Source organism: Balaenoptera musculus, chromosome 9 (assembly GCF_009873245.2).
Source record: "Balaenoptera musculus isolate JJ_BM4_2016_0621 chromosome 9, mBalMus1.pri.v3, whole genome shotgun sequence".
Classification (NCBI taxonomy): Eukaryota; Metazoa; Chordata; class Mammalia; order Artiodactyla; family Balaenopteridae; genus Balaenoptera; species Balaenoptera musculus.
The window spans coordinates 72,758,350-72,772,098 of record NC_045793.1 but is presented as its reverse complement, the minus strand read 5'-3'; the positions used below and the strand labels follow the sequence as shown (position 1 = coordinate 72,772,098).

Here is a 13,749-nt window from a genome sequence, read left to right as displayed (position 1 = left end):
ACGCTTTGTAATATATATAATATACTGATGTAGTGGTGCACTTATATAATTTGTGAAAATGTGTTTTATATTTCTTTGTATATCTATATAATGATTATGTGTATAAGTACATGCTAAAATATTTTTTATTGCTTGTGATAAAAAAAAGTTTAGACCTATGCATAAGAGTTGAAAGGTAGAGGGCTCCTTTCTTAAGTAAAAATTTGATAAGATAGAGGGTGCCTTTAACAAACATGTAAGACTTTCATTATGCCCCCTCTCCCCTAGCAATGGGCAGTATTTCTGAATTCTAGTATGCAAGAGTGGCACACAATGCAGGAGAAGGTGGATTAATAGCTGGATTAATAGTGAGGTTACTGCTCACTATTTCTCTACCAACCTTCCTTCCAGTGCCAAGTGGTGGCCCCTTGTAGCAGAGGTCAGGCTCAAGGTAGCTGACTTATTGCTCTCATGTACTGACTGGTTATTTCCAGTGAGGTCAGGTCAGTCCCACTCCCTTCTTCTTAGGTTCTTCTCATTCCAAACAAGAATCTTGGTCTAGCATATTTTTTCATGCCACCAAACAATTATACAAAAAAGCACAAAGGAAGGGTACAATTTTGTATATTAAATAATACCCTCATTTTCAAATCATGAGGAATCAATAAACAATAATATGAGTCACAAGGCAGTGCTGTGGGTATCCAAATACTACAAAGCTTTCAGCTAAAGCATCAGCAGCAGAAACAGGGAACTGATTTCAGGTGTAACCAGTGTTTATATATATGCACAGTGGGAATGTGTGTGGTGTGTAGTTAACCTGTGATTCTGGATTGAGGCTTAAAGGTTTATTCTAATACTGCTATTGACCTGCTGTGAAGCTGAACCTATTAACATCGTTCCTCAGCTGGGCAGAATGTTGGTAAAACTTACTACCTATGTACAGAGTATATATATTGCTTCAGATTCACTTATAGATATCCTCAGATATGAGTTCCAGGAGAAAATAAATTACTAATCCAGTTGCACTGTATCTGCATTTATATATGCATTATATCTATTTTCACAGATATAAATGCACTATATATGCATTTATATCTGTGAAAGGCTGGTTGCTTTAGAAATGTTTAAGACCCAGCCACTTTGGAGCAATCTTGGAAAATGACCATTTTAAACCAATGGGGATTTTACTCCACTACAGAAAACAAAAGAAAGCACATTTGAATTTTGAAATTAAATAAGTAACAAGTCCATAATGAGTAATTTATTTCACAATAAAAAGTAAAGAAAACAAGTTACATTTTTGTTCTTTCATTTGCTTTTCAGCTTCTACATTTTTACAATTGCCTGTAGGAAAAAAAATGTTCAAGAGAGTGGGTTGAAATTATTTTCATTACATAACAGCCCAGAGGAAGATGAAATTGTGCAATGGCCTAGACTAGTATCCTCTGTCTGGTTGGTAGCCAGTGAACAGTACAGCATGAACAATAGAGCTCTGGTCTAGAAATAATAGCCTGAAGATAAAGAAAAGGGAGAAAGAGGTTTCTTTTGACCATGATGAATCTCTTGAGCATTTCCTTTCTTCTTCCCTTTTGATTATTAGAGTCCAGATATAAAACAGCTCAGAGAGATGACAAGCAATATAAATCATTGCTACTTAAGACACATGAAACAGATGGATTTGTGTTGGATAGGTGTTCTCAGTCTAAGATCTCTGGAAGAATTCTAGTGGAAATAAACCCCTGAAATTGTGTGCAAAATTGTATGAGTATGTGCATGTGTGAATTTTCTGGGGACACAGTCATAGCTTTCATCAGAAAGGTCCTTAATTTTTTAAAAAAATGTTGTGAATCACAGCTCTAAGAAAAAAAATGCAGTAAGTGCCAAAATAATATCCCACTAACTACAACTTCTGGGTGTCTCTGTTAATAAGCCAGTTTTAACAATATGTTGTGAATGGATTTTTTGGAAACCCTTGGGTTCAAACATATCACGAGTTTGGTCAAGTGAGTAGGATCAGAACTCTTGCAGAATCAGGCTTTAAAGTTTTATACCCTCATCTCTCAGCCTGAGGAAGTATCTTATTGAACTCAACATTAAGGGAATCACCATATTTCACCACTCGTCTCCAGATCCAATTGTTTGTGTGAAAATTACCAAAAATGTCAAATTCCAGAATATGTGTAACGTTATGTCCATTTCACTCTTTCTCCCAAAGCATGCATGGGTCAAAGGCAAGATATTCCAAGTCTCAAGTCACTGAACTAGAGCCAATTACTGGTAGCTCCCTGCTAAAATATTTGGCTAACAAAAAGAGAAGGAGAAAGAATACTGTTTAACCTGTATTCCTTTTGGTATTTTACCACATGCATCCTCTTAAAGCAGAAAGTTTTCTGCTTAAAATAGACAAGCGTTTAAGGAAGCACACAGCTCAACCTGTAGCATGTAAAAAAGCATCTTAAATAGAATAAACACTTGTCATTGTAGGTTTAGAGCTGAAAATTGCTGTTTCCTCCACAACCAGACCTTTAACAATAATCCTAGGGTAAATTTGCTAAGATGAATAAAACATAGCACACCTCCAAATTTGATGTTTAATTTTTGAAAGGAATGCCTTTGTAAATATTTGCTCAAACCTAAAAATAAATATCACAAAAAAGGCACCGGAATTTAAAACAACTCTGTAATCATTTCTTGACTTTGGTGGAATTTAATTAATTTGTTCATTCATTCACTGTACTAAGAGTCTACTAGATGTTAGGCACTGTGTCTAGATACTAGAAGAAACAATGGTGAACAAAACAGATAACAGTCACTCCCCTGTGGAGTTTACAGTCTAGTGAGGGAGACAAATAGTCATCAAAGTTCTGCACAAAGAGATATAAAAGAGCAACCAAGGTAAGGGCTGCGAAAGGGTGGTATAGAGTCCTAATTTAAGAGAGTCAAGAAAAGCTTCTCCAAGGAAGGGATATTTGAGCCAAAGGATGAAGGATGAGAAGGATTTAAGTTGACAAAGAGAGGAAGAAGAATGTTCCATATGTAGGGAACAGCATGTTCAGAGTGGCCCTGGCAGTAGGGTACCTGGTAAGTACCATGGAACAGGTGCAGGTCAGCGTGGCTATTCATAATGAGAGGAGGCCGCTGAGACTGAAGGAGGCGTTCTATCTAAAGAGGCTGAATGTTAATCCTAAGAGCAATGGCAAGTCAATGAATAGTTTTAAGCTCCCAAGGATTTGGGCCTGGGGATTGGGCATTTAGTGGAGCTGGTTGATAAGAACAGCTTTGTATTTTGGAATGATCATTCCAGCAGAAGAATAACCTGTATTTTATTTAGGGTAGATAACTTAATTTTCAAGCACCTTCTTTAGCAAACTAAAGTTCATAAAAAGAGCATGGGATTCAGAGTAAATGTACAAATTTCATAATGGTGCCTGACATATATTGAACACTAGGTGATCTTAGCTGTAGTTATAATGGTTTGGTCAGTTTCACCAGAGCATATCCACAATATCAGACATCATTTGGAATTAATTCCTTAACCTTGTAATGTGAAACTAATAAGTAGGGCAATGTTTGTTAATAACATTCTAATGGTATCTAAGAAGGCCTTCCTGTTTGCAGCTTGAGATAACAAATGAGTACTTAAGCAGGTACAATCATCTTATTGCCTGTTGTAAGAATTTTTTTGTTTATATCAGAAATGACTATTTTCATACAATTTAAAAGCAAAATGATAATACTTCTCAATTCCAAAAAGTTTTCCCAGTTTTCTTTTTACTCTAGATCTTCAGTGATTCTGTATTCCCTGAGATTGTCCCATTTGTTACACTTAACTCATTTAAAATGTTAATTGATCAGCATTTATCCATTCCTACTTCTATGAATATAGACCAATAGATTTCTTTTTAAAATTCAAAAGAGGATACAGCTATAAGTATTAGCAAAAAACCTTAAAATGCCTACAAAGAACAAATGGATGATATAATATTAGACAATGCTTAACAATTTAGTTTAAAATCTTGTCTGGTAATTTGGCTTTAGTATAATGGAATCAGTTCTAAATAGAATGAGCAGAGACAAAGTACATTCACCAATATAAATTCCTGGCTTACATGAATAAACTCTTCAATTTAAAAGTTATTTTATCTCTCTGAAAAATTTAAATAATGTTATGATTATTCACATTTATGCACATATTATACATTCAGAATATTACAAATTGCTATTGAAAAATTATGTTTATAATACAAACCTGAGAATATGCAATAAATATGAATGAGATATTAAAAGCAGTTATATTCAATTATCACCAAAGTTATTATATTTGATTTATGTCAATGAACCTGCAATACCCAGTGTTTACCAGTGTTATTCTTCATCTGCTTGATTCTTTACTTTTTGGCTTGATTCTTCAGCCAAAAAGTAAATAATAATAATATTTGTTCACAAGGCTGAAAGAGTTCTTATCACTATTAGATGGTAAATTTGTTATGAGTTATACCCAAGAGAGATTTAAAATCATGCTTTTAGTAAACAGTAGTTATTTTTAAATTGCCAAAAAAAGAAGCATTATTGTAAATTTGCAGAATTGGTAAATATGGCATTCTACAATAGCTCCATGGACTGCTATTAGCCTGTCCTACAATGATTCCAGCTGCCATAGTCCAGTCCTTCTCTAGAACATGGGGTTTGAAGTAAGGTTGTTGGAGGAGGTTGCAACAGATGAGGGAGGAGAAGAAAACTGAACGTGTCTGGTTAATGAAAAACCTTGTTAACCATTTTTAGGAATTTTAACTTCATTCTGAAGACAATGAGCACTCATTGGTACGTTTTAATCAGTGGAAGAGCATGGTTTTATTTGCATGGAAGGAGGACTTAGGGGATTCAAAGACTGGCCGTTGGCAGAGCTGATGAGCCATGACCAGTGGGTCAGTGGGTAAACCGCATAGCCTTCACCTGCCCATTGTCCCCTGTATCCATTGGACCTTTGCACTGGTTGATATGAATTTGCTTTGGGTTTGTTTGGTGAAGGTAAAAGGAGGAATTCTGGTGAGATCTGAGAGAAGAGATGGGAAAAGATGAGGAATAGAGAGAAGCAAACCAGTCTGCTCTTTGGCCCTCGTGAGTGGTTACTTGAGCTCCAGGAGGCCAGGCTTTCAGGTAGAGATTGAATGAGCTGTTTCCCTGTGAGATTTAGGTCACAAATGCTGTTCTTTTGTGCCTCCTGCGGCAAAATGGGACATAGAATTTGAAGGAGGCCATTGTCCTCATTTCTGGCTGAAGATATAATCGAGGGGCTAAAGGCAATGAAGAGCCATTTTGCACGCTGAGGACTGTAAGGCTTTGAGGACCTGGGAGGCAGCAACCGAAGTGTGGGTGGTGGGTGTAGACATGGCAGATCATGGCAGGTGTTGGTGGTTCTCACGTGAGCAAAGACTCATTCCTGAACACATGCGAGACTCCCTCAAGGAATACCCAGAAGTACTTGAGAGGCAGTGAGTCAGGCTCTTTTTCCAGAATGACGGTGCTAGGGACTATCGTGATAGCAGAAGGTGGGTACTTGATGCTAATGTGACCTAATTTGTAACCACTGGCCAGACTCATGGGTTACAGGTGAACCCAAGGAGTCAGACTACCAGAGATAGGCAGTAATCTTTTTGAACGTGGTCAGAGCCAGGATTGCAGCAGTGGGTTGAAGAGAGGAAAATGGACCCATGAAATATTTAGAAGAAGACAGAATCCACAAAATTTGATGAATTGGGAAGATGATTACGTGGGGGAGATAGGGAGCAATGATGAAGAGCATGGGCTCTGAAATCAGACTGCTTTGGGTTTATCACTCACCAGATGTACAATGTTAGGTAAATTACTTAACTTTTTGAAACCTCAATTGTCCCATTTTTTCAATTTGTAAATTTTGAATAATAATAGTATCAAAAAAAAAAATAATAATAATAATAATAGTATCTACCTCATAGAGATTTTTGTCACAGTTAAATGAGATGATCCACTAAAAATATTTAGCACAGTGCTTGGCACTTTCTGGGTACTCAGAACATGTTAACAATTATTACCATACCTGCAGAGAGTAATCGAATTACAAGTAAATAAAATTGTTAACATTAGAAAGCCCAATTTGTATACCAATTTGAAATGTATGTTATTTACAAGCATTAGTTTTAAACTCATATGTATTTATGTGAATAAATAAACACATGTACATACATATGTATAACTGGCTAACTTTACCACTGAATAGTTAAGCAATAAAATGTGCTACATGGACTTTTCTCTCTATTCTGTGTGCTCTGTGTTGCTAATTAAACTCAGTGGTTTTGTTAGAGGCATGCCTTATAATTTTTCACTTTTCTTAGCTCATCAAAGAGCATTTGATGTACTTTCAACTCCTAGGTATGAAGCTAGTCATCTATTAGATGGACAGATGTATTTAGACGCTATGTCTAATATACTGACTACTGATAGGCTAATATTCTGAATATTTAAAATCTTTTAGGCTTTGATTATACTGAAGTGTTTCCTCCCAGAATATGTATGTGTGTATATGTATGTGTGTATGCATATGCATGTTTATATGCATGTGTTTGTATACATTTGTGCATGTGCCTGTGTGTATAGGCATGTGAAAATAGCAGTTTGGAAGTGAGATTATAAACTTGCATTCAAGATTTCAAATAATCAAATAGATATAAAAGTAATATAGGAGGAAACATTAACAAATTGTGATCACAAATATTCAAAATCCTTTATCCCTGATGTATCTCAGGAGACATATCTGTGTCTAGGAGGGCCCTGGCAGAACCCCAACATAAGTCTTGGGATGTGGTAGGGAACAGAATCACAGGACAAGGAAGGTGTCCTATTATTTGTACAATATCTATTAAACTCCCCCATTTGCTTCTAAACCTGTGAGGGAGAGGAGTCCATCTGTTTTGTTCTCTGTTAGATTCTCCAATCACATATTGTAGTGCTCAAGAAATATACACTAAATTAAACTATAGTATTTGGAAATTCCAAAACTGAGGTCTATTTTAAACTTTTGATCTAGTTCTTTAAAGAAAACTTGTTAAATCGATTTAATTTAACCCATTTTACCAATGAGATAATTGTTTTCTAATGTGAACGTGACTTGTTCAAGATATAGAGCAATTAAGTATATGGAACTGAAACAAGATCCAGTGTTCTTTTTGCTTGGTGTGCAGTCTGTTTTAACATCTATGCTATTTTCTTAATAATATTTCAAATTACATGCATACGTGTGTGTGTCTGTGTGTCTGTGTGTTTGTGTGTGTGTGTAGAGAGATTGACAGAGGGAGAGAGAGAGAGAGGGAGGGAGCGAGTATTTTCATCTACATGAAATTTTTGTGTGATTGTATAAGCGTTTCTGCGTTTTTACACATGACCAGAAGTTGTGTTTTCACTGTCCAGCGAGCATCCTAGCAGGGAGAGTCCATGGAGATACCAGCTGACCTCCACTCTCACCTCCACGTAGTAATCCTTCATCCCTAGAATCTTACCTCCCAATACCCCATGCTTAGCCCAACCTCCCATTATTCAAATTCTCTCCCTCCCTGTCTCCCCTTCCTTCCGTTTGTAGGCTTCACTGCGACCTCCATTCCCTTCAGCTCTCTTCTGGCTTGATTTCTGTCTCTTTATTTCCAGCGTAAATTCCATTGTTTATCACGCCAAGCACTCGAAATAATGGTGTTTCTGCAGGGCCTCCCCCTAAATCTACACCCTTCTGATCAGTCTCACTGTTTACTTTCTTAATTTTTAGGTTAATGTTACAGAGTGCTGCTAGAGAAAGCCACATGGTTACAGAAGTAGGTGCCCTTCGTTCAAAACTCAGTCTTCAGCCTCAGCTGGTCTTTCAAGTTAGCTGGACAATCTGTCTGTGTGTCCCAAGTCCCCTGCCTCCCTCGTTCCCCTTAGCAGCCCTTCCAAATGCCCATCATTCTCCATAAACCCTTGACCCCGCTCAGCAAATGACCTCACCTTCTACTTCACAAAGGAAATAGAGGCCAACAGACAGCAACTCCCTCAACTTCCTGCCCCCTCCTCTACATTCTTATCAGCACCCACATCCATCCTTACCTCTCTTCCTCATTTTTCAGTTGAAGTGATGTCTCTCCTCTTAGCCAAGACTAATCCCACCACCTGTGATCTGGATTCCATCCCCTCCCGCTCCCTCAGGGACGTGCTCCATCAATCATCCATGCTCCTGTATCTACAACCTCTCAAGGTGCACGGGCTCTCTCCTCTCCCCTCAACAGACAAAAATGCTCTCATCGCTTCCAACTCAAACACAGACACACACGCACGCACACACACACACTCCTTAACCCTCCCTGTATTCTCTTCAAGTTACTGCAAAACTTTCTCTTCTTTCTCAGCCAAGCTTCTTAAAACATGTCTTCCCTCTGATTTTAAAGGTAATACACACTCATTTTAGAATATTCGGAGAATAAAGATTTTCAAAGAAAATAATAATTACCCATAATATACACCACCCAGGGATGACAACTGCTAATATTGTGGTTTTGTTTCTTTCGTTTTATTTTTCACTACCTGTAAAAAAAAATGGGCATCATACTGCACAAAGGTTCACATCTTGGTTTTTTTTTTCACTTTTGTGACCATTTTTCCATAGTCTTAAATACTCACAAACATGTCTGTTAGTGGTTGTATATTATTGCATTATATTTGTAACCATTTAAATGCCTTCTTTATTAGACTGTTAGATTGTTTTCAATTTTTCTTTTCTATAAATTATCATAAACATGCTTCCTGAATACAAATCCATACTTTTTCTCTCCTCCCACTCATGTCTCCGCCTAAGACAATCTATCTTCTACCTCCTTCCCTTGAGATTTCTCTCATTAAAGTTACCAATGACTCTTTACCAATGTTAAAGAGACTTTTCTGGTTTATCTCACTCAGCCTCTCTGAGGTACTTGACATTGTTAGCGATGATTCCCTTCTCGAAACCATCTTCTATCTGGCTTCTATTTCCCTTGGAAAGAAACCATCTTCCTGCTTTCCGCCCTTCTAGTTCCTCACCATCACCCCCTTTGCACGTTCCTCTTCCTGGCCTTGCCTGTGAAAGTTTGCTTCCCTGGAGCTCCATCCCTACCTCTTGGCTTTATCTCTATACTTTCTTCCTGGGGGTAACCAACGCCTCATCCTTCATTCTCATATGTTGCTGGTTTCAAACCTGCACATCCAACCTTTGCTTATCTCCTCTAGGGAGACTTTTCTCCCTCTCAGTCATGCACTCTGAATTATTTCCCTTTTCTAAGCTCTTATGGCACCCCATACCTAACTGTATCATGGCATGTATTGATTTTAATTTAAACTGTTGGTGACTTGCCCTCCTCTTTTCTGGGTTTCTCAACCTCAGCACTATTGACATTTGGGGCCAGATAATTCTTTGTTGTGGGCCTCTGTCCTGTGTATTGAAGGATGTTTGGCAACATCCTTCACCTCTACCAGCTAGATGTCAGTAGCAACCTCCCCGCTGTTGTGAGAATGCAAAATGTCTGAAGACATTGTCAAGGTACCCTGGATACAAAATCCCCCCCAGATTGAGAACCATTGTGCTAGACTGTGAGTTTTGCAACTGTAGGTAGGACTTGTGTATTCATCACTTTTGGCCATCACCCAGCCCAGTGTCCAGCATATAAATGATTCAATTTTTATTCACCCACCAAACAGATATTGTATTATTAACAAGTTTCCTTAATCCATGGTGGATATTAAAAATTGGCGAAGTCCTTAACCTCAAGGAGCTTACAATTTTGGAGGAAAGAAATGAGTCTAACATGCAGTCAGCATGCATATGGAAACTTAACTATACAAATGCAATGTTTAGGTTTTCTGCAGCAATTTGGAAATTTATTACAGTTCAGGGAGAGGAAAGCAAAAAAGGAAAACTTGCAGGAGAGCTAGATCTTTCACCATATGTGAACAAAAGACCTGGTTGGCACGGAGGCAAGAGGGATAGGATGTTTTCCAATCACATGGGAAAGACTGGGGAAAGGTTTCAAACAGATGGATTAGGGTCTAGGTCTTCAAGGACACAAGACTGCCCAGACATCAATGAGATTATTCCTTTCAACTACAGGATTAACTTAGCTACTAAGTGTAGGTTCATGTTTTGCTCCAGTGAAATACATTCTAATGCCTAGAGGTATAAAATGCTTTAAATTAATTCAATTCAATTAATAAGCATGGATATATAAGTTCAGTTAATCATTGGAATACAAGATGCAGACCTATTTAGATAAGCAGATGTGAGCAAATGAGAGGAATCATACTCCACACACTCCAGTTGTTCTCAATGGGGTAGTGAATTTTGCAACCCAAAGAACATTTAACAATGTGTAGGAATATTTTTGTTGTCCCAGCTGGTGAGGCGATAGGGAAGAGGTGCTACTGGCATCGAGTAGGTAGAAGTGAGAGATGCTGCTGAATACTATAATGTGTAGGAGAGCCCACCACAACAAAGAATTACTGGGCTGACATTTTGGAATGTCAGTAGTGCCTAGGTTGGGAAACCCTGTTCTACCCCATGCTTATGGATCCAAAACACCAATTAGCATGTTAAAGGACCTGGATTCCTGTAGTTAAATAAATAAATAGATACGTAGGTAGATAGATAAATAGGTAGTAAATATTGATTTAATGTCCTTAAACACAGGATCTCACCAGGTTATTCTATCATGAAACCTCACAATATATTAGATGTATTGGGTAAAATATATTGAGTAAAGTAAAAATACATTATTTAAAATAATTTTACCTGCTTTTTATTTTTTAATGTGACTACTAGACAATATAAAATCACATATGTGGCTTCCATTACATTTCTATTGGATAGCACAGATCTGTCCATTTCTTCATAGTAATTAAAATGTATTCCAATAAGAACCTGCTGTATAAAAAAAATAAGTAAAATTCTAAAAATCCAAAAAGAAAAAAAAGTATTCCATTGTCTATAAAATATTGAAAGCCTTTTAACCAATGGAAATTGATCTTTTGCTCCTCTTTATCCCTCTATCTTAATTTATTATACTGTAGTTTAGTAATTAACTGCTAGTCATAGGTAGGCTATATAGACTGTTAAAAAATTATTATCTAATCTGTGTATATGCAAGCGAATACCCCTCCTACTGCTGAGATATATAAAGTCAGGTTTAGAGTGTTTCATCAGGTATTGAAATCACTGATGTGTTTAGATTTCAGGCAAACTCTTGACTTTCTACTTGTTCCAAATTCTATTTTTGTCTTACTTTTGAAGTACCTAAAAGGAATAGAAAATCATGGTTGAAGCGGAGGAGAATGTCATTTGTGAATATCCAACTGTCACCCAAGGATGTGGCTGTCATTGAGAATGTGTCAACCATTCAAGGAGAATCTGGACCTACAAATGCAGTTAAGTAGTTAGAATCCCTTCTTAAAATTCTGGACGAAGAAATGGATTGCAATAAGGCTTTAGGTAGTACATGGAAAAATGCCAACTCTTTAAAGTCACAAAAGGTAAGGGGACCCCACAATATTCCTAGTATTTTTAAACAAGGAAAGTCCCAAATCTTCCAAAGTCAACAAGTCATGGAGGAAGAAGAGTATAAGCAAAAGTAGGGGCAGCTTAAGAGCTTTGCCTTGGCGCTCCTAAGACTCCCTTTTTTCCGTGTGTGGCAAGTTAGATCTTGCTAAGGCTGTGCTTGCAGGCAGGCCAGGAAGAGCTCGCAGGTGCCACTGGGTCCTAATGACGGCAAGGACACTCCTGGGCTCTCGAGAGGATGTAACGGATGCTATATGCGTGGAAGCAGGGTATGCTTCTTGTTTTAAAGGGCTGTTTTTGATATTGTTTCTCTCCGGCTGCCCTCCTGCCCCAGCCCAGGAGTGGCAGGGTTGCCACATTAGTCAAGGCAGGACAAGGTCAGGGTGTGGCCGGGGTATATGCAAAGGAAGTGGCTAAAATTAGTAATGGACTGAATGTGTGCCTGTGTTGTGGAGAAAGGGGAAACAGTGGAGGAGCAACTCCAGATCACATCTGGATTGTTCTGTCTGGAGGAAGAAGTAGGAATATAACTGCCAGAGGGGAGGGGGAGGTCTGGGGGGTCGACGTCACAGTCTTCCCGCCTTTCATGTTCAGACCCGTCTGCTAATCTCATTGCAATGTTTTCTCTCCAACGCTTACACTCTGGAATCTTTTGTAAATATGCTATAGTATTTTATGCCTTAGCTCATTAGGTCTTGAAAAATTGGATGATATTAAAAAGATGGAATTGGGAATATACCAGTGTGTGCCTCTGTGTAGAAAAGTGGGCAAGAACTTAAGACAAAGCAATGCCAACATAGATTTGTTCTACCATGTCTTTATCTTCTTAAAGATCTCTTATTAATTTGCACAGTTGGACATCTAACAATGGCCTTTTACCCTCATTGTAACTTTTGATGTATTTTATTTAATTTCAAAATTAATTATTTGTGCATCCTAATATATGAATATCTCTTACAATGTGATGAAAACAGGAAGTCAGGGATATAATTACATTACAGCTTACAAAATATCAAAATACCTTACAAATATCACAATTTGTTGGTGTCCTCTGAGCTTCTGTTCAGAAATAAAACATCTATTGTTTTATAGTGAATGAACATTAGAAAATCAGAATTGTGGTTTTTTAACTAAGAAAAAATATACAATATAGTCAGAGTATCTGGTTTTCTTTCATTCAATTTAGAGAGTTTTAGGAAAAAATAAAATGAAAAAGGTTTTGAAGAAGAGGTCATTGAAACAGATGTTATCTACCGTAAAATAATATTTTCTTGAATTCTTAAAGCATTTGTGATTCAAATGGAATAAGTGTAGGATTCAGACAGTATGTATATATTTCAAAATATGTAATTGTCATTCAAGTGGAATAAGTGTAGTATTCAAATGGGAGGTAACGATTTCAAAAGATGTAACTTTACTCTTATAGCAGGCAGTGCCTATCTTACAAATGGATGTTTAAAGTTAGGCAACAGCTTACTAAATGTTAGGACAAAACCACAGTTTTTTGTTGCAAAGAGTAAAATGTGGGCAGCGATTTTTGATAAATGTCAGAGTGAAATGTTAATTCTAATTGTTCCATCAAGTTGTCCTTGATTTGTGACAGGTTTGTTACTATGCAGATTTCCGAGCTGCCACCGCCCATGTGGGGATTTCACCTTGTGAAGTTACCCAGATACACACTCTTCTCCATCTCACCTCTTTATTCCTAATTAGCTTGTCCCTGGGTTCTCTCAGGGTAGCATTATGGTTGTCCTGAAGTGTTTTTGATTCCGACGCACTGACAAATTAAGCCAGCTAACGTTTAGCGAAAACACAAATTTAAGTCACAGAAACGGTAAGGCCTTATAGGCGGCATCCCAGACTGTCGCCGGCTCTCATCCTGTTCACCCCGTCCACTTTCTGGAGGTGCTGCAAGCACCGGTGTATCCATAAACTCCCTTAAGGCTTTTGCTGATGTGTTTTAAGTTCTCATTATAGCCCCAGAGTGCCTTTTCCTTGAAGTAATAATAGCACTAGGGGCAGGCAGAGCAAGCTGGTTATCAGTATGCAACAAAATTCAGCAGTCTCTGAAAAAGCAGACACAGGAAAATTGGAAGGAGGAGGAAACAGCCATGGAAAGATGGGTCTGGCACTGGCGCCAACAGCCCGTCCCTTGACTCAGGCCAGGAACGTTCAGACTAACCCAGAGT

At 37.8% G+C, this 13,749-nt stretch overlaps 1 protein-coding gene across 1 annotated transcript in view; it reads right to left on the bottom strand.

Moving 5' to 3' along the window:
• HDAC9 (histone deacetylase 9) overlaps positions 1–13,749 on the bottom strand; it is a 575,085-nt gene that overhangs the window by 342,251 nt on the left and 219,085 nt on the right. The gene's annotated exons all lie outside the window — the stretch shown is intronic.